The sequence below is a fragment of the Peromyscus californicus genome, unplaced genomic scaffold, assembly GCF_007827085.1.
Source record: "Peromyscus californicus insignis strain IS unplaced genomic scaffold, ASM782708v3 Scaffold_7__1_contigs__length_154581171, whole genome shotgun sequence".
In the NCBI taxonomy this organism is placed as follows: domain Eukaryota; kingdom Metazoa; phylum Chordata; class Mammalia; order Rodentia; family Cricetidae; genus Peromyscus; species Peromyscus californicus.
The window spans coordinates 101,813,633-101,838,767 of record NW_026294595.1 but is presented as its reverse complement, the minus strand read 5'-3'; the positions used below and the strand labels follow the sequence as shown (position 1 = coordinate 101,838,767).

The 25,135-nt window shown below is 50.8% G+C and overlaps 1 protein-coding gene across 10 annotated transcripts in view; it reads right to left on the bottom strand.

Annotated features, from left to right (window-relative positions):
- Positions 1-24,567, bottom strand: part of Gpat2 (glycerol-3-phosphate acyltransferase 2, mitochondrial) — a 61,588-nt gene extending 37,021 nt beyond the window's left edge. For 5 of the 10 annotated variants that reach the window (XM_052723511.1, XM_052723519.1, XM_052723522.1 and 2 more), the window contains exons 1-2: positions 24,023-24,567; positions 13,379-14,200 (exon numbers count right to left, since the gene is read on the bottom strand). The gene's annotated coding sequence lies outside the window, so the exon portion shown is untranslated. Of the gene's footprint in view, positions 1-2,944; positions 3,064-13,378; positions 14,201-24,022 lie in introns of all 10 variants that reach the window. The other 5 variants (XM_052723512.1, XM_052723516.1, XM_052723517.1 and 2 more) reach the window with 3 other exon arrangements.
- Positions 24,568-25,135: the final 568 nt, after the last annotated feature.

Below are 25,135 nucleotides of genomic sequence, written 5' to 3'. Positions count from 1 at the left end.
AGGACGAGCAGAAACGAGGAAGGTCCAAGGCCACTGTTGCACACACAGAAGGCCCGGTTTTGAGTCTAGTGCCGATGGTGTGCTCGTTCTGAGCTCTAGGTGCCAGGGGTGGCAAAACCAGAAGTGCCCTCTTGGCTGACTTTTGTTCTTGAGACAGGGTCTCATATAGTCCAGGCTAGTCTCCAGTTTAATATGTAGCCAAGGATGACCTTGAACTTCTGATCTTCCTGCCGCCACCTTCCAAGTGCTAGGATTACAGGTGTGCACACATCTGATGTGTGCAGGGGTGGAGATTAAACTTAGGGCTTCAAGCCTGCGAGGTAAGCCCTCTACCAACTGAGAGCCACAGCCCAGAATCCCGCTGGCTTTTCAAGGAGAGGGACCAACTCCCCCTCCTGTGTGTGTGTGTGTGTGTGTGTGTGTGTGTGTGTGTGTGTGTGTGTGTGTGTCTCACTGTCTGATGTCCTGTGCCACTTTGGGGACTGCCAGCAGGAGCCATTACTAGATGTGGCCCCTTAACCTTCAACATCAGGACAGTGGACCATCCAGTCCTTCCCTCTCCATGATCCACCCAGCCCATCGTGTTGTGCGATGATTACCAACAGAAAACCGGTGCTATGCCCGCCGCCGCCGCCACAAGTGTGGAGGTGCATGCTAACAGTGTCGGTGCCCTCTGACCTGTGAGTGTGTAAGTACAGTCTGTGTCGGTCCCCTCTGACCTGTGAGTGTGTAAGTACAGTCTGTCAGTCCCCTCTGACCTGTGAGTGTGTAAGTACAGTCTGTCAGTCCCCTCTGACCTGTGAGTGTGTAAGTACAGTCTGTGTCGGTCCCCTCTGACCTGTGAGTGTGTAAGTACAGTCTGTGTCAGTCCCCTCTGACCTGTGAGTGTGTAAATATAGTCTAACTGCATCAGTCCCCTCTGACCTGTGAGTGTGTAAGTACAGTCTGTGTCAGTCCCCTCTGACCTGAGAATGTGTAAATACAGTCTGTGTCAGTCCCCTCTGGCCTATGAGTGTGTAAATACAGTCTGTGTCAGTCCCCTCTGACTTGTGAGTGTGTAAGTACAGTCTGTGTCAGTTCCCTCTGACCTGTGAGTGTGTAAGTACAGTCTGTGTTGGTCCCTCTGACCTGTGAGTGTGTAAGTACAGTCTGTGTCAGTCCCCTCTGACCTTTGAGTGTGTAAGTACAGTCTGTGTCAGTCCCCTCTGACCTTTGAGTGTGTAAGTACAGTCTAACTGCGTCAGTCCCCTCTGCTCTTTGTACGTGTGCCACCATGCACTTACGGCTATATTTCTAATAGCCTTGATTAAACAATCAAAAATGTGAGGGTTTTTTAAGTTAAAAAAAAAAAGTCTCCCAACTGTCCACACACTTAAAACCTCTGGTGCTCTCCATCTCCTTCTGAGGGGCTGGCTTTCTGTCCGGGACACTTTCTCTCTGACTTGAAGAATTTCCATTAATGTTTTGATTTGTTTGGGTTGTTTTGTTTTTGGTTTTGTTTTTTGGTTTGGGTTTTGGTTTTGGTTTGGTTTGTTTTTTTGAAGTAGGATGTCACCAGGCTCCTGCCTCCACCCCCAGGTGCCAGAGCTACAGGCGTGAGGCACCACGCCTGCCTCTGAGCTGCTCTTGAGCCTGTTGAAGGAAAACTCCACTCCAGTATCTTATTGCAGTTACAGAATTTGCATCTGCTTACTTTTGATAGGCATCTTCTAGTTTATGTAGTTAGTTTGTTAGCTCATGTGTGTGAGCACGGGCTCACACATGCTGTGGTATATAACTGGATCCAGGTCAGAGAACAACTTTGGGTGTCCATCCCCGCCTGCAGCCACTGTTGGCTACCATGTGCTTGAGGCTGCTGGCCCACAAGGCTCTGGAGGGTCTCTTGGCTCCACCTCCCCCTGTAATTCTAGGAATGCTAGAATTACAGATTCTTGCTGCCACATCCCAATCTCCATGAGTTCTGGAAACACAAGGTCGGGAGCCCCCAGCTGTACAGCAAACACTTCACCCCCTAAGACATCTCCACGGCACCATTAATTCTCCGACAGTTTTAGGTATGCAGCAAAGCTGAGCAGGATACAGGCGTTCCTACGTGTCCCCTGTTACCCTGACAGTCTTCCTCTCCAGGAGCATCCCACCAGAGTGAGGCTTCCCTGGAACACAACAGCCACATTCATGTCACCATCAAGTAAAGTCCAGAGTGCATCATATCACTCTTGGTGCTTTGGATTTTGACAAATACACAAAGGCACACACCCACTGTCACAGCATCGGCAGGTAATTTCATGGCCCTAAAATACCTTTGTCTCTTCCCTGTGCCTAATGCCCAAAAGCCATTGACCTTTCTACCATCTCCATAGTTCTGCTCTTTCCAAAATATCGGAGCTAGACTCCCAGGGTGTGTAACCTTTCTGACTGGGTTCTTTCTTTCAGTCAAATGCACTTCAGTTCCCTGTATGTCTAGCTGGGGGTGTGACGCAGGGTAGAGAGCTTGCCCAGATGTCCTGGGACTGTGGCTTGCTCCCTAGCACCACACACACACACACACACACACACACACACACACACACACACACACTCAGAGACAGACAGACAGACAGAGACATATATACAAACAACACAGACACAGGTGCACAGACAGACACACAGACATACAGAGAGAGGGTGAGGTAGCCAGTCACATGACACCCAGTCAGGGAGCAGAGAGAAATGAATACTGGAGCTCAACATGCTTCCTCAGTCCTTCCCTTTCTATTCAGTATGGGACCCAAGGCCGCAGGATGGAGCCGCCCATCTTCAGGGAGGGTCTTCCCTCCTCAGCTAAGGCTCTCTGCAAACACCCTCACAGGCACATCTAGACGCGTCTTGAGTCATGCTGACGGTGGAGGTGAGCCATGATGGTACTGACTGCTATCCACTGTCTGTGTGCACCACGTTCACTCACCGCTAAGGATGTCTGCTTGCACCCAAGTTCTGTCATTCACGAAGAAATCGGCTCTGAATGTCCACAGGCAGGTTTGTCCCCAGACACTAGCGTTCCGCTCCTTCAGGTCAATACCACGGCTGGACAGGTGCAAGGACATATTTAGCTTTCTAGAATGTGCTGAACCGCGTTCAAAGTGACCATACTGGTTTGCACTCCCTGCCAGCCATGCCCAGAAGTTCCTGTGGCTCCCTGTCCTCACTCACATTTGACATTATCAGGATTGTGGATTTGGAATAGTTTAGTAATTAACTCCAACTCCAGTCACATTCGCTGCCGAACACGCTGTTTGGTGGTGCTGGGATGGAATTCAGGGTCTTCCACTTGCCTGCCCAGGGCTCTACCACTAAGCTCCCCTCAACCTTCTTTCAACCTCCGTGTGCTTGAAAATGTTCTAATAAAGTGTTTGAAGAACTTAGCTGAGAGAAGAGTTGGGGCGAACAGGCAAAACTGAACTACTGGTGAGAGGAGGGACACCGCCCACGCCCCGCCCACGCCCCGCCCACGCCCCGCCCACGCCCCGCCCCAGGCAGAGAGGAGGTACACCGCCACCGCCCCGCCCCAGGCAGAGAGGAGGTACACCGCCCCCGCCCCGCCCCAGGCAGAGATGCCTCTTCGTCTACAGAGGGAATGAGAAGGGGGTGCTGGCAGTTGCTTTTTGTTTGTTTGTGTTTTGTTTTTGCTTATTTTTTTGTTTTTACATCCCAAAGTTTCCTCTCCCTCCTCTCCTCCCAGTTCCTCCTCTCCACCTCTCCTCCCCCATCCCTCCCCCTCCTCCGTTTCTCTTCAGATAAGGGTGGGTGTCCCATGGCTATCAGCCAGCCATGGCACCTCCTTAAGCTGCAGCGAGACGTGGCACCTCCCCTTCCATTAAGGCTGAGCGAGGCAATCCAGCGGGAGGAATGGGTCCCAGAAGCAGACAGCAGAGTCGGAGCAGCCCCTGCTCCTTCTGCCAGGAGTCCCACAGGAAGACCAAGTCACACAACTGAACATGTGTGCAGAGGGCCTAGGCCAGTCCCATGCAGGCTTTCTGGTTGCCGGTTCAGTCTCCGTGAGCCCCCACGAGCCCAGGTTAGTGGGTTCTGTGGGGTGTCCTGTGGTACCCCAACCCCACTGGCTCCTACAATCCTTCCCCCCACCCCTTCTATAGGATTCCTGATCTCTGCCCAATGTTTGGCTGTGGGTCTCTCTGGCAGATGCTCTTGTGAGTGAGGGGCAAGTTCCTGCTCTAAGGGATGCTGACTGAATAGAAAGTTCCAGAACACAAGGGCAAGACTTCCTACCCCGCTTTCCTCATATTCCCCTCCCCCTCTTTTTCAGAAGAGACACCAGCAAGTGAGGATGCGTCAGTCAGAATAAACTAAGTTTTGCTTCAATAACAAAAGATCCCCAAATATCACTGTCTTCTCTCTCCTGCTTCATGTTCCCATGGTGGAGGTTTGGCTACAACCTTGATACATGTCATCTTTATTTTGGGATCCAAGGTGACAACGATACTTTTATTTAGAACATCCTACTCCACAGCAGAAGGAGCCAGGGAGGGAACTAAACTACTCAAGCTAAAGTAAGAAGATCATCATGAGTTCAAAACCAACCTGGGGTGCATACATAGAAAGACCATGTTTTAAGGAAAAAAAGGAAAGAAAGAGAGAGGGGAAGGAAAGAAAGAAAGAGAGAGAGAGAGAGAGAGAGAGAGAGAGAAGAAAGAAAGAAAGAAAGAAAGAAAGAAAGAAAGAAAGAAAGAAAGAAAGAAAGAAGAAAGAAAGAAAAAGAAAAGTTTGGAAAAGGGGGAAAAGTTTGGCAAAGCACATATGGTAGCCACCTTCTAAAGGATCCTAAAAGGCTGGTAATACTTCTGCACAAATACCAATGGCCAAAACAAGTCACTGTCCACACCTTGTCTCAGATGTTCATGAATGCCCTATCATTTGGCTGCAAGAGGTACAACATACTGTGACCAACAGCGACTAGTCCCCCCTGGGGAACCAGAATGGTTTGAGGTCTGGGAAGTGAGGAAGTTGGGTCAGGGATGCCTGAGGGTAGGGCAGTAGGATGGTTTTCTTCAGCTGTTTTTGAGGCTGGACAAGGCCACTCTGTGACCCTCTGGAGGCAGCCTGAGAACATGAGGACCTTGTCACTGGTGTGGGGGGGAGTGCTGCTGGCTTCTGGTCAGAACTGGAAACAAGGTCTGACCAAAGGGCTGCCCACAGCAATGGAGCACACATGAACTCTGGTTACCTCCCTGGGTCCCACCAAGAGCCAGTACTGGAAGACATCACCGCCTTTCAGCCTCCCCCTTCTCTATCTGGAAACATAAAGGATGGCAGTGGGCTCCCATTCCGGAAGGATGGAAGTGGCTGTCTCCTGGGTGCTCATTGAGTGATGGTGTCATGGATGGAGCCCCAGAACAAGGAGAGCTGGATGGGGGCTGACCCAAGAACCAGTGTTCCACCAGATACTAGTGGGAAGCATGCCTGGGAGGGACTCAGCTTTCTCCTGTGCTACCTGGGAGGGCTACAGATAACCAGGGTTCCCACCAAGCATATTTTCTGAGAGGGGCCACGGAGTGGAAAACCCCAGCCTCCCGAATCTGCCTAGGGCCCTGAGATCTTGAATTCCGGCCAGGGCTATTACTGACCAGCCTTGTGACCCTGGGCAAGGGGCCTTGGCCTGTGTCTTTGAGTGTGTCCAAGCAAGGGCACTGAGTGCTGGCCCTTGCCGTGAGAAGGCATCCCAGTCCCAGGGACGCTGCCCTCCTACTGTGCCTGTTGTCTGTAGAGAGGCGCCGCTGCTCCACTCATGGCTGCTTGCTTCCTAAGGTTATTAGACAGTGACAGCCTTCTCACGAGGTCATTCAAAGACTCTCACAGAGTCTTTGCAGGCTCCCAGCCTGTGTACTGGCCAGCGTGGTGTGGGGCAGCAGGGGGGTGGGGGGTGAGGGGGAGTCTCAGGCTCATCCTAGTCCAGCTAAGAGAATGACCCTAGAACTAAGAAGATTTCTGGAAGCGGTTCCCAAGGAAGAGCAGCAGGTCTTAGTGGAACTTTGCTGCTGTCCCCTCACCAGCTGGCTCTAACTACAGATCTCCAAGCCTTTATCCTGAGCTCAGTGGCCCCTATTAAGACCATGCACATCCTTGCTGTCACCAGCAGTAAAGATGGTATGACCTGGAATCCTGGGTTGCCCAACCAGCAACCCCTAGGGCATTTCTGGGGACTTCCATAAGGACACAGCAGGAAACATGACAGCAATGTGGCTGGGATTGTTTATCTCTAGATACAAGAGGGAGGTACTCTTCTGAGTCAGCTTGAGAGAAATACCTGTCCCCTAGGTATGGGGTAACCTGGAACAGTGGTGAGTTTATGAAGTCCCATGAGGACAGCGGAAGGCTGAAGTGTGGGGAAAGGGGAGAGAATTTGGTAAGTAGATTCCAGTAGCGTATGAGAAGATGAGCCAAGTGTTTCAGGACAGATCTTGGAAGGCCTTGCATGCTGAACAAGGGAGTTGAGTTCAAAGGCCATGCTGCAACTCTAGGGGACTAAGGGAGGCCCTGAACAGAGAGAGATACAATGGGCTGGCCCCAAATGTCTGCATTTTGACTTCTGTGGTGCTGAGAATGGGTCGGCTATGTAAACGTGTGGTCCTCCTGCCTCTGCTTCCCCAGAGCTGGGATTACAGGCATGTGCCACCGTGAAATGATTTCGAAGCCCAGATTTCCTGAGTCATTGTGTCCCAAGCAAAGGGCCAAGTGGAACCTTCTGTTTTCCATTAGCATGAAGTGACTTCAATTACCTCGTTTCCGCAGGCTGTCCTTGCCACCTCCCACGCCAGTGCGCTTTGAAATTTACAAAGGCCACACCCGTGCCCCAGCAAGGCCCACCCCGACCTCACTGCTTTGGTGAAGAGAAAGACAGCAGTTTGCCCAAGGCCACACCATGTAGAAGGGGCTCCCAGAGCCCAAAGGCCCTCGCACGGCTCTGGAGCTGCCATGGTTGGTTTAGAAGCCCCCAGGAGGCCAGCACACCCTGGGTCAACACCCAATCTCCTGGCCAGCACTGCACAATGTCACTCTAATTAGAAGGCAGAGCATGTGGAAGCTGCCAAGGCACTTGGAGCAGTCCCCTTGCCTCCCTGCCCCAGCTCAGCCTTCTGCAGAGTCTGGTCAGCCATTGGCCTCCGACAGGGCTATGTAAGGAGGAGGAGATGTCAGGACTGCTGCCAGAGCTGGCCAGCCAGAGGCCATGGACCAGGAAGTCACTCCCATCTACACATTTCTGAGCATCCACAAACCTTGACCTGCTTCCAGGGGCCAAGGCCCCTGCCCTTCGCTGGGGACAGAACTTCAGAGCTGACTGACTCAAGAGCTCTGGCTGGCCCAGCCTGGAGCCAGACCTCAGCAGACAGGCACGCAGAAAGCTGAATCTTCCAAGCCCTCCCAGGCCCAGCCCTGCCTCAGGAGTGCACAGTCAGGGCCTGCACATGCTCTGTTCCACTGGAATCCTGACTGCTGAACCGCTGCCCACCTCACTGCTCCAGTAGGCCTTGGGGCCCTGGACATGGCTGTGGCCTTCCTTGTGCTAGAGCAAGACAGATGCCTCTCTGTTTGCTACCCACCCACCCTGCAGACCTTACAGTGTGCCACTAGTGTGATTTAGCTTTTCCTCTGCCCCCCCAACCCCCGTTGAAGATACATGCATCCTTAGATATAGCAGATATGCGCCCATGTTTACTCAAGTGGATGTATCGTAGGACCATATCTATCAGCACTGTAGTTTTAAGGTCCCCATCTGTCATTGTGCTCATGGCTTCTGCCACTTGTACAGCTCATTACCTATCCACCCCACTGAGGTCAGACCCCTTGTTGAACATCAGCCCTTTTCCACCCCCAGTAACACTGCAAGGAACAGCGTCAGCAGGTTCTCCTGAGAGACCTCTATGGGAAGGTTTCTTGAAGGGAACACCCAGCAGTGAGATGGTGGGTCACAGAGTCAGACATCTTTAACGTGACAGGGGCTGTCACTCAGCTCCGAGGGTGAGAGCACCAATGGAGCACCCAGCGGCAACGGATAGGCTCCACAGCCCTGCAGCCCCAGCCAGCCCCAGCCAGCTCATGCTTTTCTCCCTCCGTCTCACTCACGCGACCTGAAAGGGTAGAATTCGGTGCTTCTCCCTCTGATTACAAGGCAACCAGAGTATCCTTTCATCAGCTTACTGGTGGCCGGGGTGTGTACGAGTGAAGTTTTGTAAATGATGGTTGAGGAGCTAGACCAGTGGTTCTCAACCTTCCTAATGCTGTGACCCTTTATGTTGCGGTGACTCTCCCCACCCCCACAACTGTAGAATTATTTCACTGCTACTTCGTAACTGTAATTTCGCTACTTTTATGAATCATAATGTAAATATTTTTGGCCATAGAGTTTTGCCAAAGGGGTCATGACCCACAGGTTGAGAACCCCTCAGCCTGAGCAATGGCTCAGCAGTTAGGAATGCTTGCTGCTCTTGCAGGGGACTGCAGTTCACTCTCCAGCACCCCTGCTGGGTAGCTCATAACTGCCTGTAACTCCAGCTCCAGGGGATCTGACATCCATACACACGGCATGCATGCATGCATACAGTCTCTCACACACACACACACAATTAAAAGTTAAACAGTGACTGAGTTGAGTTCCAGTGAGATCATTTGGGTGCCCCTGAAACCTGCTGAGCAGAGACAAGAACACAGACACAGGCATAGGATGGACCTTGGGAAACTATGGATACAGAGAAGGGGCTACAGATGAAGCCAACCCGCACCACCCCAACACACACACACAGTCTCACTCTTCCCAATTCCAGAATTGTGAGAAAGAAATGTCCCAAGTGTGAACCACTTAGTCCATGGTGTTTTGTTCTGGCAATCCTAGAAAGGTAATTGTGAGATTTTCAAAATACATAATGACCAGAATGGCAGGGATACCAACCAATCAAAAGAATGCGTGATGGAAGCCGGGTAGTGGTGGCACACGCCTTTAATCTCAGCACTTAGAAGGCAGAGACAGGAGGATCTCTGTGATTTCGAGACCAGCCTGGTCTACATGTCTTCCAGGACAGCCAGGGCTATACAGAGAAACCTTGTCTCAAAAAACAACAACAAACACACACACACACGGATGCATGATGGTTGATACTGCCAACTTGACAGAAACCAAAATCAGCTAGAAAATGGGCACATCTTGGAAGGGGTTTCTAGATTTGCTTAATAGAGCTGAGAAGATCTTCTCTAAATATGGATGTTAGCCCACGGGCTGTGGGACCTGGATTGAATAAAAAGAGGAGAGTGAGCTGAGCACCCACATTCATCCCTCTGCTTCCTGCCTGCTGAAGCAACATGGCCAGCTGCCTTATTTTCCCTGCCATGATGGACTGTGTCCCTCTAATTGTAACACAGAGCAAACCCTTTCTCCCATAAGCTGCTTGGCCATAGCAATCAGAAAGGTAACAAGTCCCACGATGGAGGATCCGCTGTACCTGTGTCCACTGTGGCTACATCAGCACCATCTGGCCTCACGTGTAACTACTCCCCAGGTCCCACGCACACATGCAATGGTCAGGGTAAGTTTACACCCTCAGTGCTTTCTTAGGGGGCTAAGTGAGTTTCCGTAGACAGTATGAACTGTAACAATAAGGTTCTAACTACAGAATTTCCCTTTAAACATGCCATCCGTTGGGGAAGAATTTGAACATGCAACCACTAAAGCAGCTATGCTGGCATGTGCTGCCTGGCACCAGGAAGCCTGCTGCCTGACCGTTTAGGGCTCTGCCCTAGCCTGTCCACTACTGTTGTGATAAAAGTCATGACCAAAGGCAACTTGGGGAGGAAAGGGTTTGTTTCAGCTTACAGCTTATAGCCCATCATGAAGGGAAGTCAGGACAGGAACTCAAGGCAGGAACTGAAACAGAGGCCATGGAGAAATGCTGCTCACTCCATGGCTTGCTCATCTTACTTTCTTACACAACACAAGACTACCTGCCCAGAGGTGGCACCACCCACCCTGAGCTGGGCTCACCCATATCAACCATTAATCAAGGGATGCCCTACAGACTTGCCTACAGAATCTGATGGAGGCATTTTCTAACTGAGCTTCCCACTTCCATCACAATTAACCCCTTGCAACCTGACATACAAATATATCATTATTAAACCAAAATATTTTTTTTGTTCATCCCCAAGATCTCAAGTAAATATCATAATATGAAACATAGTCCAACTTTAAAAATCCCACAGTGTTTAAAACATTCAGACACTTTAAAAAAAATTCAGTCTCTTTCGGAAGAGAAGAGGATGGGGGGTAGAAGTGGGGAATGGGGGAGAGGGACTGGGAAGAGAGGATGGAGGGGAGGCTAAGGCTGGAGTGTAAAATAAATAGATGAATAAAAAAATTTAAAAAATTCAGTCTCTTTAAATTATCCAGCATCTTGAAAAATCCTAAGTCTCGCAACTGTGGGCTTGTATAAAATTAAAAACAAGTTGCACACTGCTTATTCCAAGAGGGGAGACGGGGACGCAGTCACAAGCAAAGCAAAGTAAACCAAGTCTATCGGTGTGAATAACTCAGTGTGCAATGGCTGGACCTCACTTCCTCATGCTCTCCTGGGCCCTAAGGGGCTCGAACAGTCACCCTTCTCTGGCTCTGCCACCACACCACACACAGTTTACCTTGTGCTCAGGCCGCTCCACGCCACGCCTGCTGCTTGGTGGTCGGCCCACAGTCCTTGCATCTCCAACAGTCTTTGGTCTCCACTACAACTGAGGCTGCACCCTCACCAATGCCCCCCTGGGCTGTTTCCAGGGACTCTGACCCTGCCACGTGTTGCCAAGCCTCAGTCTCTCTCCATGACCCTTCCAGTCCTCCCTTCTACTATAACTGACGCTGCACTTCACCACTGGCCTTTCTTGGCCCTCACAGTGCTGAGCCTCGGCTGCTCTCCACAACCCCTTCAATCCTGCAGCTCTTGTGCTGCCCAAACCAGTACCACCTAGGAGACTCTTACACATGACCAAGTTTGGCTGCCAGCTTGAGCTGTAGCCTTAGCTCCCTCTGGACCACAGCTTCTAGTCACTGGCTCTGAGGAAGTACTTCCAGATGGTCAGCTCAGTGATGCTGCTCTCTATGAATGACGGTCGACTCCTCGGCCCTGGCTAACCGGCACTGATGGTCGCAGCAAAGCGGAGGTTTCATTTCAGCAGTGCTGGTCTCTTGTTAATCACAGGTGATGCTTCAGCCCCAGCTGATGAGAACTGCAGACTTCTGGGGATTTGTTTGTTTTTTTTGTTTTGGTTTTGGTTTTGGTTTTTGGTCATGGTTTGCTTTAGGTTTTTTTTTTTGTTTGTTTTTTTTTTTGAGACAGAGTCTCTCCTTCATAGCCTTGGCTGATCTAGAACTTGCTAGACCAGGCTGGCCTCAAACTCACAGAGATCTGCCTACCTCTGCCCTTCAAGTGCTGGAATTAAGGACATGCACCACCATTCCCAGCCCAGAAACCACATACATGTCTTAATACAGAATATCACATGAATGGCCCCCAATAGAATCTGAGAGACTCTGAAACTTCCCAGGCCAGGCCTCCAATGTCTGCACTGCTCTCAGCATCCTTAATTCCCAAGTTCCTACGAAACATCCCATTAAGTTTGGAGCATTAATGGATTCCCAGACTAAAATTCTAAACATTTCCACAGCCTTCTCCAAAATAATATGGTCAGGTCTGCCACAGCAATAGCCTACATTCCCATACCAATTTCTGTCCTATTTTGCTTCCTATGGCTTTGATAAAGCCCATGACTAAAAGCAACCTGGAGAGGAAAGGGTTTATTTCAGCTTACAGTTTACAGTCCATCATGAAGGGAAGACAGGGCAGGAACTCAAGGCAGGAGCAGAAGCAGAGGCTGTGGAGGAACACTGCTTACTGACTTGTCTCCATGGCTTGCTCAACCTGTTTTTTCATGCAATCCAGGACCACTTGCCCAGGGGTGGTACTGCCCAAAGTGGGCCAGGCCCTCCCTCCTCAACCATTAATCAAGAAAATGCCCCCATAGACTTGCCTACAGGCCAATATCATGGGGGCATTTTGTTACCTTTTTTTTTTTTTTTTTTTTTTTTTTTTTTTTTGGTTTTTCGAGACAGGGTTTCTCTGTGTAGCTTTGCGCCTTTCCTGGAACTCACTCTGTAGCCCCGGCTGGCCTCGAACTCACAGAGATCCACCTGGCTCTGCCTCCCGAGTGCTGGGATTAAAGGCGTGCACCACCACCACCTGGCCATGGGGGCATTTTCTTACCAAGGTTCCCTCTTTCCTAGATGACCCTAGCTAATGTCATAGACAAAAACAAACAAACAAAACCCCACGACACAGTCTTTGGTTGTTTTGTTATGGTTTGGGTTTTTGTGGCACCAAGGATTGTACTCAGGCCTCGTGCACTCCGGGTAAACATCCTACTATTGTGCTACGTGGCCCCCGTTTAGACTTCTTTAACAAATTTGCTGTTTGTGATGGGTTGAAGGCCTGTCCCCAGATTCGTGCCCACCTGGAGCCTGGCTCTATCCAGGATCTTCACACATACAGTTGGTCAACTGAAGGTGAGGTCACAGTGGAGTGGGGCATCCAGTGCTCTTAGGGGAGATGATGAAAATATTTGACTATCAAATTGCTGATAATGTTACTCTGGATATTTTGAAAGTCACTGAAGTTTGCAGTGGGTTTTTTTTGTTCTATTTTTGGTTGTTTTTTTGTTTTGTTTTTCGAGACAGGGTTTCCTCTGTGTAGCTTTGCGCCTTTCCTGGAACTCACTTGGTAGCCCAGGCTGGCCTCGAACTCACAGAGATCCGCCTGCCTCTGCCTCCTGAGTGCTGGGATTAAAGGTGTGCGCCACCACCGCCCGGCAGTGTTTCGTTTTTTTGTCTTCGTTTGTTTTTGTTGTTTGGCGGGACTGGGGACTGAACCCAGCCAGGGCCTCATGCATTTGAGACAAAGGCTCTACCATTGAGTCACAGCCGCAGCTTGCAATGTGTAGTTTATATGGCAGGTGTTCTATACCACAATATATTTGTTTTGTTTTGATTTGATTTTTGAGACATGGTTTCATGTAGCCCAGGCTAGTCTTAAACTTCCAATGTAGCCAAAGCTAGCCTTGAACTTCCGGTCTTCTTGCCTCTACCTCCCAAATGATAGGATTATAGGCATGTGCTATCACATCTGGCACACAATTTTTTAAAAATATTTATTTATTTTAGTATATGTTTATGTGTGTGTGTGCCTGGGTGTATATGTGTGCATCATGGGTATGTGAGAGGCCACAGAGGTTGCTGACCTGCTGGGCTCCATTCCCATGGATCACCTCCTCTCTGTGACATCAGTCTCCTTACCTATAGGAAGGAGAGAGCAGGTAGTTTCCTAGGCTGTCACCACCTCTTCTATGCAGTCCACAGGGTTCAGGCGTTTGAGCCGCGTCTCTGAGAATCTACCCTAGGAGTCATCCCAGGGGAAGAGATGACCCTGGAAAGGCAAGTTCTAGGCTCAGCAGAGGTTCAGTGCAGCCTTTTCTGTCATGGTGGGAAACAGAAGCCAGCTGAGTTTCCAGCGACCTGAGAGTTCTCTGAATTATGACTGCAGCTGGGTCTGCTCCCGGGGGCCTGTAACCATGAGCACCACAGGGAGACGCTGCTGCTGTGTTGGCTGGAAGGTAGCACCTGGAGCTGAGCGGGACAGGGGGCTATGATCATAAACACATGGCCAGTGGGGAGCCGGGGTGCTTGGAGCCAGTGGGACTGGAGAAATGTCAAGACTGAAAGCATGTCCCCTTCGATCATTCAGAAAGCCATCTGTGTGTCACCACCATGGCAGCGTTACAGTGTCTGCATGTACATACAGGTTGGAAAGGTGCCTCAGCGTGTGGTCTGTGGGCACAGGTTACCTGCAGGCTGCAGCTGTCCCGTGGGTCAGGAGGAATTGAGGACAGGAAGCCACAGGGCTAAGGTTATTCTCCAAACCACCTTTAAGTTCCCCTGGGGTAGCTTCCAGGAACCAAGGTGAGCTGGAGGTGTGTATCCCTGCGTGTCCACACTGCAGAGGATCCTCAGCCAGTTTGAGAGCGGTTGACCTGATTCTGTGCATCCTGGAGAAACGGCGGCTCCCTCTGAACCATTGATCCATACACAGACCCCATTCTGTCCTGCTCTCCGGCCCTCCTGTGAGGCAGAAAATTGGTGAAGGAAGCAGAAGTGTGTGGGGGGGGTCACCTTACAGTCTAGCTGGACTCTTCTTTCCAAACTGGAGCTAGAGCAATGGCCTCAAGGGGCCAGCTGGATCCTTTTCTCTGGCTGTCTCAGACCTGGCCCAACTTGGTTCGACTCTCCTTCTGTGTTTTAGCAAACTCCAAACCTCAGCTGACCAGGTACCTCAGGCAATGTGTCCCTTCATCACCTTGCCTGAGTTCCTACGTACCCCCACCAGTCCACCTAGGCCTCCTGGGTATAGGTAGGGCTGTTTCCCTATGAGTCTTCCAGTCCCTCATCTGCATCCATCCTTCACAGAGGCTGAAAGGGGGAAAGGTCACACTCTTAGTCCATGCACAGGGAAGACTCTCTAGAGAAGGCTATGGCAGCGGGCAGGAGGGTAGAGCAGGAAGGGGCCACAGGAGGGCTGGCTTACATCTGGGTTCTGGCCTAAGAACCCCAAGCTGTCTAGGGGCTTCCTGTCATTACACCCAGCTGTCCCCAGCTGCATCTGGCAAACAGCTGGTGGGTTCTGGAGCAGGGAAATAAGACCAGAGAATCCTTAGCCAACAGCTGAGAATGACTCTGGGTGCAGCTAAGGTATCCAGACTCCAGACCTCACCTGAGTCTCACTCAGTGGCAATTTGCCTTAGCAGCTACCGTCCTTGGGCCTCAGAGAGAGAGAGAGAGAGAGAGAGAGAGAGAGAGAGAGAGAGAGAGAGAGAGAGAGAGAGAGAGAGAAAGCGCAGAGGACTGTCGTAGGCAGTGATAAAAGTATGGGTCTTCTACCCTAAAGTGGGGCCAGGGTCCCCTGTGAGTCTCAGGGTCTTTCCCACCTTCAGAGCCTTGGTCCATCCCAGGCTGCAAGACCCAGCCTAAAGCAAGCATGACATGTCTCATCTACAGATAAAAGAACAATTCGTAGATCTCATTTTGAATAAGGCTCTATGCTGACTGCTGGTGGTATCTGGTATAGAAGAGGCAGAAGGACAGACAGACAGAATGCTGAGAAAGACAGCAATGGAAGTCCGTGCAGAATGTGGTCTTGGGCCACAGATCCTAGGAGCAGGATCCCAAGGGCTAGAGATTCAGCAAAGACCTCAGCTTCAGATGAGCCTAGGGTGGGCCCCGAATGGAAAGGGCAGACATACACACACAAAAATCCAGGCACATCCCAGGTCTGGAGGCATTTGCCAGTAGTCCCCAGCACTCAGAAGACTGGGGCAGGTGGATGGCAAGTTTGAGGCTACATAGCAAGACCCTGTCTCAAAACAGAAGGAAAGGAGGCTGGGAGCAGAGGGGAAGGAACGGGGGAGAAGGGGGGATGTGGAAGGATGGATATCACAAAAGCCTAGAGCTGACATCAAGTAGCTGTAGTGCAGAGGGCTGCTGTCCTGTGAATTTTCCTAGATAGATTTAGAAAGGCATCTATCTGTTCACCTGACTTAGAAAGGGCACCAATGGCCCAAAGAAAGAATTCTGCTCAAGTCCAGCTTGGTGAACTGATGTGTTTACTGAGTTACTTACAGGATTGTGGGTGAGTCACAGCTACACCACCGAGAAGCCCCATCCCAGTCCGTTATTTTTACCTCATCCAGTGACAACTGGAGTCTCAGGACCCTCCATGAGGAAATGGTAATAACCCCATCTTCCCAGGGTCTTGTCCAGGTCATCACAGCTGCTTTGCTTCCAGCTGCAGAACAGCTGGCTAAGTGCCAGGTGCCCGGTGCCCCCTCCTTGTTCCATCTTTCCTGTAATTCTACAAGGGCTACCATCTCACTTCACTTTGAGAAAACTGAGGCTCATTTCTCTAGTCATTTTGTGGTACCTAAGATTCCCGTAAGTTGGGGTACCCTAGTGACTGTAACAGAGTCTCCAAACCCCTGCAGCCAAGCGCAAGTGACTCCATACTCTCCCACAGTCCAGGCTGCGCTCAAACACTTGCGCAGGAACCAGATCCATTTCTCCTCTGGTGCTCTCATTTTTAGCCTGTGGCCTTTAAGGACCCAGCGCCAAGGAAACTGAGGGGGACCGTGTGTGGGAGGCTTTCATCTGTCACTTGGAAGTGGCATGCATCTCACCAGTCCATCTTTACCACTGACTCATCCCTGGATGAAGGCAACTCAGGGAGGGACCCCAACCATGCCAGGACCCCAGCTACTGCCTGCCTACGCAGGAGGCCTGGGCAGAGACTGAAAGGCTAGTGCCTGGGCTTCGTCATGTGGGCAGCAAGGAGCCACCAACAGGCTGTAATCAGGGAAGTGCCCCAGGCAAGGCTGGGCTACAAGGAGATAAGGCCACAGAAGAGGAGGACCTTGGGGAGGCAGGCAGAAGGCACCCAGGCTGTCCCTGTGACTCCACAGCTGAGTCCCTCCAGCCTGCTCCAGAGTTTATCCTCCTCCATCCAGGCCATCCCCAAGAGCTCCATCCTCACCTCTCTGCAGGGGCACTAGGAAGGACCTCAGCCCACTCAGGGGACAGCTGAGGGGTGGACCACGGTAATTCAATTGCCAGTGTCTGGAAGCCACGGGGCAGAGGACCGATAATAACATTTGCTCATGGCAGGCACAGAGGACATCACTGAAGCCTTGCAGGTGCAATTAGCCCAGGAAATGTGCCCTGCAGAGAAGCCAATCACCCAGCAACCTCCTCAGGGAAGGGTCCTGTGACTGAGACCTAGTGGAGACACTAACAGAGCCATTTGGGAGACTAGGACATTGGCAGCTTCCTTGACCAGACACACACCCAGAAATTGGAGACTCCAGGCCCAGGGAGCTCATGTGTTGCTTTCTGGAGTCCTGCCTAAGCGATTGGAATTCTCATACATTAAGACACAAATAGGGAGGCTGAGCAAGGGTCTCAGTGGTAGAACATGCACTCAGTGTGCACAAGGCCCTGTGTTCGGTCCCTAGCACTCCCCACAACAACAAAAAAGTTGTGATGGAAGTTGCACAGCTCTGTGACAGCACCGTCCACTGCATGCACAGTGTGTGTGTGTGTGTGTGTGTGTGTGTGTGTGTGTGTGTGTGTGTGTGTATGTGTGTGCCAGTGAGCTCCCAGAATCCACTGGCCTCCACCCCACCAGTGCTGCATTACAGGCACACTCACAGCCACACCGGGCTTTAATGTGGGTGCCTGGGATCCTAACTCAGGTTCTCTGCATAGCAAGCGCGTTTCCCACTGAGTCATCTCCCAATGCAGTTTATATATTCTAAACGGCTAACTTCATGTTATGTTCATCTACACCAATAGAAAACGCATTTCCTTACAAACAGACCCTAGTCAGGAGAGTAAACTGCCACAAATCAATAATGTGAAAATACATTTTTTTAAAAAAATGGGTTAAAAGACTTGACCAGGTCCTAGCCCCAGAAACGTGTAAATTGAAGTCCACTGGATGGTTCTTTTTTTAAAAAACAAACAGAAAATAGCTTGCAACACCTGCTCACTTCTGGAGAGAATGTGATGTTAGCACAGCTGCCCAGCCTTGTGGTCCACATCTGTAATCCCAGCACTGTGGAAACGAAGGCAGGAGGACTGCCACGGATCAGCTCAGAAGCAGCCTAGGCTCCGTAATGAGACCCTGTCTCAGAAACACAACAGAGGGCTGGAGAGAGAGCTCTGCTCTTACAGAGGACCTGCGTCTGCTTTCCCAGCATCCCTGTTGGGAGGCTCACAAACACCTAGAACTCCAGCTCCAGAGGGGTCTGACTCTTCTGACCTTTATCGGCACCAGCACACACACACACACACACACACACACACACACACACAGAGAGAGAGAGAGAGAGAGAGAGAGAGAGAGAGAGAGAGAGAGAGAGAGAGAGAGAGATGTACTTAAACACTGTGGTGGTTTAAATAAGAATGACTTCGTATATTTAAATGCTTAGGGAGTGGCACTATTTGTAAGGATTAGGAGGTGTGGCCTTGTTGAGGGAAGTGAGTCACTAGGGGTGGCCTTGGAGGTTTCAAGAGCCCAACTCAGGCCTAGTCTGTCTCTCTGTCTCTCTGTCTCTCTCTCTCTGTCTCTCTCTGTCTCTCTCTGTCTCTCTCTCTCTCTGTGTCCCCCCCGTCCCCCGTGTCCCCCCCCGTCCCCCCCCCGTCCCGTCCCCCCCCCTCTCAGCTACATCCGGGGCACCATGCCTGTCTGCATCCACCATGCTTCCTGCCATGACAATAATGGACTAAACCTCTAAAACTATAAGTGAGCCCCAGTTAAATGGTTTCTTTTATAAGAGTTTCCGTGGTCACAGTGTCTTTTCGTAGCAATAGACCATTGATTAAGATATACCCATAATTAAAAAACAAAATAAAATCTCTTAAAACTAAGTAAGTAAAAAAAAAAAAAAACTAATAAGTAAAAAATACTGCTAGTGTGGGAAATGGTGATAGTGATTATTTAAAAATTAAAAATAAAGCCAGGAGTGGTGGTGTGCACCTGTAACCATAACATTGGAAGATGGAGGCAGAAGGATCAGAAACTCAAGCCCTTCCTCAGCTACACAGTGAGTTCAAGGCCAGCCTTGGCTCTATGAGATCTTGTCTAAATAAAATGTAAAATAGAAGAATAGTGAAGTAAAACACAAATCAGCAATTCCACGTTTGGGTATTTACCCGTAAACCAGACGGACGGCCAGTGACGTGGCTCGGCAGGTAACGGCACCTGCTGTCAAGCCTGATGGCCTGAGGCTCTGGATCCAGCACGGCCACCAGCGGCAGCCAACGCTCTGTGTCAGTGATCTCCTCTCAGACAAAACTGGATCCTTAGACACACAGTGGAAAATTTTTCCAGATGAACCCGTATGAAGCAGAACTGAAGGTCATTAGGAACAGAAAGAAGGACGCTCAGGTGAAGAACAAGACGGATCCAGGTGTGGGAGTGGGCTCAAAGAGTGGTAGCCAAGTGACTTAGCAGATGCCGTCTATACCACTTGGGCGGCTTTCAAGTTCATCTTAAAGAGCTGCTAAGAAATTTCTTTTCTTCTTTCCCTCTTTAAAAAAAAAATATTTTGGCCGGGCGGTGGTGGCGCACGCCTTTAATCCCAGCACTCGGGAGGCAGAGCCAGGCGGATCTCTGTGAGTTCGAGGCCAGTCTGGGCTACCGAGTGAGTTCTAGGAGAGGCGTAAAGCTACACAGAGAAACCCTGTCTCGAAAAACCAAAAAAAAAAAAAAAAAGTATTTTTAAATTATGTACAGGTGTTGGGGTATGTGCACGAGAATCAGGTGCCCATGGAGGCCAGAAGAGGATGCCGGATCCCCTGGAGTTAGAGTTGCAGGTGTTGGGAGCCGCCACATGGGTGCTGGGAACTGAACTTGGGTCCTCAGCAAAAGTATTATGAGCTTTTAACGGCTGAGCCATCTGTATGGCTCTCCTTTTCTGTTGATAAATGAGACTACAGAGCGACTCTGAAGGTGCCTGGGATGCAATAACAATCTGGTAACGTAAAAGCAGGAGCCACCAGGGTTGCGTGAGGGGTTAGGACGCGGCCTCTTACTGTACATGCTGTATCTGCGAGATTCCTAGAAAATGACACGCTTTCATCTAGGAACGGAAAAGACCGCGTGCACTTAGACCTCGTGTGTGATTCGTGGCTGTTTTGAATGTTTTCATTGAAATACCTCTATACAAACGAAATGCAGTCCCAGTGTCAGCCAGCGCTGTGAACTGTGCCCCGGGGCCGGAAAGAGCTCCGGGGCTCGTCCCCACAGCCCCATCCTTCTCCTCATCTTTCTCTCTTGCTGAGCTCACCACCTTCACAGCAGTATGAGTCAAGTCAGAAGGCAGAATCGATTCCAAGCTGGTGGGCTGACGAGCAGGGGACTATGACACACAAGAAAACTTTATCCAGCCATTAAAAACACAGCACGGACCACAACGTGGATGAACCCGAGGACACCGTGTTAGGATTCTGTGCATGCGCAGCTCAGGGTCCTGTGTCTTACATCATCAACGGGCACTGGCGACTATGTCCCCTCCGTGTGGTCATGCAATCCCCGCCTTAAAAAGCCGGATGTAGCCGGGCGGTGGTAGCGCACGCCTTTAATCCCAGCACTGGGGAGGCAGAGGCAGGTGGATCTCTGTGAGTTCGAGGCCAGCCTGGTCTACAGCGCGAGATCCAGGAAAGGCACAAAGCTGCACAGAGAAACCCTGTCTCGAAAAAAAAAAAAAAAAAAGCCGGACTCGGACCCCCACACTCTCTCTCTGTGTTCTCCCTCTGCTCCCGCCATCTTCCTTTCTGACCAGGCCTGGCTCTCCTCCCTCTTTCCAATAAAGCTCTTTATAACTCTGGTAGTCGTGGCCTGTGACTTTTCCGCCGGTAACCAGCGCCGCCAGCAGTGTCGTTTATCATGACCATCATTTGGTGCCGTTCATAACCATCACACCACCCCATAAAATAATCCGGTTACAAGAAAACAAATACTGTATGGCCCTCCTGACACAGTGTTCCTGGGGAGAGACGGTGGAGGCAGGAGGGAGCCAGTGTTTAATGGCTAAAGTTTCAGTTTTGTGAATTGAAAAGGGTTCTGAAGATGGGCAGATGATGACTGCACATCATTAGTATGCTCAATACTGTTGAATATTTAAATATTTTCAGATAGAGGCAGGGCGTGGCTCCGGAGGTGAGGTGCCTGGCGAGAAAGCTGGAGGGCCTAGGTTTAGATCCCCAGTACCTTCGTAAAAACACCGGGCCTCACAGTGTGCATCTGCTACTTGTGGGACAGATATAGACAGAGAGTTGGAGCTTAGCTAGACTAGTCATGCCGTTAACTCCTGGACAGCTAGAGACAGAGAGTTGGAGCTTAGCTAGACTAGTCATGCCGTTAACTCCTGGACAGCTAGAGACAGAGAGTTGGAGCTTAGCTAGACTAGTCACGCCGTTAACTCCTGGACAGCTAGAGACAGAGAGTTGGAGCTTAGCTAGACTAGTCACGCCGTTAACTCCTGGACAGCTAGAGACAGAGAGTTGGAGCTTAGCTAGACTAGTCATGCCGTTAACTCCTGGACAGCTAGAGACAGAGAGTTGGAGCTTAGCTAGACTAGTCATGCCGTTAACTCCTGGTCTCAAAAAGTAAGATGGAGAACCATGCAGGAAGACATTTGATGTAGACCTCTGGCCTCCATATATGTGAACACACACATACATATGTGTGTGAGTACATGTGTGCACACACAAAGAGAGAAAAATCATTAAGATAATGTCATGTTATGAATGTTTTAGTACAATAAAAACAATTGAAAAAATATCTCCCCCTCCCCCTTCCCAAAAAGACATCCGATATTAAACATACCTCAAAACTAGGTAAGGGCAAAGGAACAGTACCATTAACACAGGTGATGAGGAGAGGCAGCTAAAACTTTCACATCCTCCCGGGGGGTTTTGGAAGGGTTTCTCTGTACATAGTCCTGGCTGGCTACAGTCAGGTTGACACTGGCTCATCTCTACGAGCCAGTGTGTTTGTTACCTTTGTTTTACTGTGACAAAACCCCCAACAGAAATAACTTAAAGTGAGTAAAGTTTGCTGTAGTTCAAGGTGTGACCAAGCAGAGGCAGCGGCATGTGGCAGAGGCTCATTCGTGTGCTGTGCACCAGGAAGCAGAGAGAAGGAGACCAGACCCAAGGCCCCCACCTAGTGACTTCTGTCAGCTAGGATCCTTTGGCTAAGGACTCCACAGCCTTCAAAAGAGCACCACAAGCAGAGGACCAAGTGTTCACACCACAAGTACTACAAGCAGAGGACCAAGTGTTCACACCATGAGCCTGTGGAGGACGCTTCAGATTGAAATCATAACCAACAGAGACGTCTCAGCAAAGGATGTTCTGAGAACAGCGTGCTGCTGGGAGTGAGCACTGGGCCTGGGCCTCATCATCTGTGTCGGAGCAGTGGTGGGGGCAGTTGCTCCCCACAAAGCCTTCCTGCCTGAACTCCATGCAGGCTCTATTCTTAGGGTTTAGACTGACTGGCCAAGTCTGTCAGATGGGGGATGCTTGCTGGATGAATGTGCTAGTTTCAACACATACCTTCATCTGACTTTCCAAGGAAAGAAAGAGAGAGGGAGGGGGGGAGGGAGGGAAGGAAGAAAGAAAACAAAAAAGAAAGAAGAGAAATAAAGAAGAAATAAAGAAGGGAAAGGAAGGAAGGAAGGAAGGAAGGAAGGAAGGAAGAAAGAAAGAAAGAAAGAAAGAAAGAAAGAAAGAAAGAAAGGAAGGAAGGAAGAAAGATGGGCATCCAACCCGACATTCCCCTCTCTAGTTCCTGACTTGCTGTGATGTATGCTACCCTTTTCTACCATGCCCCTCCACCCACCATGACAGACTGAACCCTGGAAACCACAGGTCAGCATAAACCTTCCTCCCTTAAATTACTTCTGTCAGATTTGGGCACTGTTATGTGAAAGTAACTCATACAAGGATGCCGAGTCTCTCCAAAGCCCTAGTGGGACTCAGGAAGGCAGAAGAGGGTCCCTCTGAGACCACACGGGTGGGTAAGGCAAGCCTTCTTAGAGGACCCAGGAAGGAAGGAAGCTGGGTGTTCAGCACAGCACCTAGCTTGCCTGGTCATAAGTACTTGGGTGTTAGAACCAGTAACGGAAGATCCAGGGTATAGGAAGAACCTGAGGTCCTGATGTGTGTACTCCCCATCACCTGAGATACAGGAGTTTCTAGAAAGGCCTGAGGGGTCTGGAGAACCAGCTGCTTTCCTCAGGGTAGGCAGAAAGACAAGGGGCCATGGCTAGCCAAAGCAGGCCAGGTCTCTACCACCTGACCACCCAGCTTGGCCATTGGCCCTGATCAGCTCCCATACCTGCAGCCTCTAGAGAGGGACTCATTTCTGAGGTCATCATCACTCCAGGCCCTCCTAAGAAGGGTTGACAGCCAGGTACCAGCTCCATCCTACCCAAGATCCCATCAATCCAAGTTTGCCGGGCTCTCAGCAGCAAGGGGGGGTGAGGCGGCAGAGAGTAGAAGGACCTGGCGTTTGTGGTCCCTACCCTCCCTGGTGTCCCTGGCTTGGAAGAGGCTTCTGTCCATGAGTGTTAGCTGTTAAAAATAACTGGCCCCTTCATCATCCCGACAGCAGCACTCTGGGACAATGTGTTCCGAGGCCCAGGCTGTTCCCTAGGGACTGTGCAACAGGCAAGAAGAGCTAGGGACACTCTCGGCAACAAGGCAGGCTTCCCAGTCCACTAGGCTTCCCAGCCACACTTCTATCCTCCTTCCTGCTCTTCCTGGGTGCTGTGTCAAGAGCCCTGGGTTCCTGGGGCGACTTGGGCACAGCGCTGCTGTGGGACCTGCAGGCCTTTCCTAGTAACCTGGGACTCGAGAAAGAAGACACATGGCTTCCTCCTCTACTTCCCAAAACTGGCCTGAGCTGGAACCATAGAGACTTTACAAAGGGTCTCTCAGATGCAGCATGGGAGGTTAAGAGGCAGAGGGGGGCTGGGTTTGAATCCTGGCACAGCCCTGACTCCAGTGTGATCTTGAGGAAGCGACTTAACCTTCCGCGCCCCGATTCCCTTACTGGTGGACCAGGTAGGTGTTCAGGGCCCAGCTGTGTAGGTTACCGTGACGACTAGATGGCTCCAAGTGCTTCTAAACGCAGTGTCTGGTGCTGGGTGAGCGCTCAGTAAACAGTGTTGTTATGATGACCGCACCATGGTTATGGACATTGGCGGTGGGATGGAACTTCAATTCCTGCCTCCTCTATTGGCCGGCTGTGTGGCTTTGAATGAGTTGTTTGACCTTCCTGATCCCTAATTTCCTAGCCTGCAAAAATGGAATGATGCCACTTACCTCCCGGAGCCCTGGTGCCTCAGTCGGTGTCCTTAGGGAGCACAGTCGGCACTCAGGAAGTGTGCAAGGCCTGTTGGGATCTTCAGAGCTGAGACAAGACGGGGTGTGTTGAGGCTTCGTGGAGCTAGAGAGGCAGTTCCTTGGGCCACGTTTCTTCAGGCCTTTCTGCCCTCTTGGTCACATATGCATATGTACATGCGTACACACACACATGTGCACACATCCCATCATGGTCGGAGGCCCTGCCGTCCCCACCACCCATCGTCATGGGTGCCCACAGTAGGAAACAGAGGGAAGACAGCAGGAAAGGGTGGCTCAGAATCAGAGAGAGGGGGAAGAGGAGAAGGGGGGAGAGCAGGGGTGGGCGAGGGAGGGGTCAGGACACAGTGAGAAAAGACAGAAGTGACCGAGCATCACTGAGAAATGGAAGAGCTGAGAATGACCTGTTTGAAAGACCCAAATAGGAAGCGAGGGCTGCTAGGGGACCCTGAGGGGGTTCAGGGACAGTGATGGAGTCTGGGGAGCCAGAGGCAGCCTGACTCCCCTGCAAGCAGGGCTTTTATCTGAGGATGGGTAATGTGTCGTCATGACAACAGCTGTCACATGTAGGGTAATGACTGGTGAATAACACAGGGAAGAGGTGGCAAGACCGGAGATACCACAGCCCAGGGATGGGAGCTTGGAGACAGACCTCTTCCCACCCTGTCCCATTTTAGACCCAGCCTCCACCTAGCCAGGACAACCCTAGCCCGAGATTCCACCCCAGGGTTGCCCTTTTGAGCCACATCCATAGCCTCAAGCTTTGCTGTCTCTCCACATCCTGCCTATGGCTGGCGACTGAGCCAGTCACAGGGTGCAGACACCTCTAAACCAAGCACCCTAATCTACCCCTTGCTGTGGCCCTCGGGGTAAAGGTGCAGCATACTAGTACAAATACAAATGCTAGTACAAGAGTCAGAGAGGTTGAGTGTCTCCTCCGAGGTCACAAAGCAAGCCAGCTCAGAGAGGAACACAGCTCTGATGCTCCGCTCAGCCCCAACCCAGGGGTTTCCAGGGCTAAGGCTGCTCCTGGGCAAGACTAGAGACAGGCTGGCCTTCAGCTTCACTCTCCAG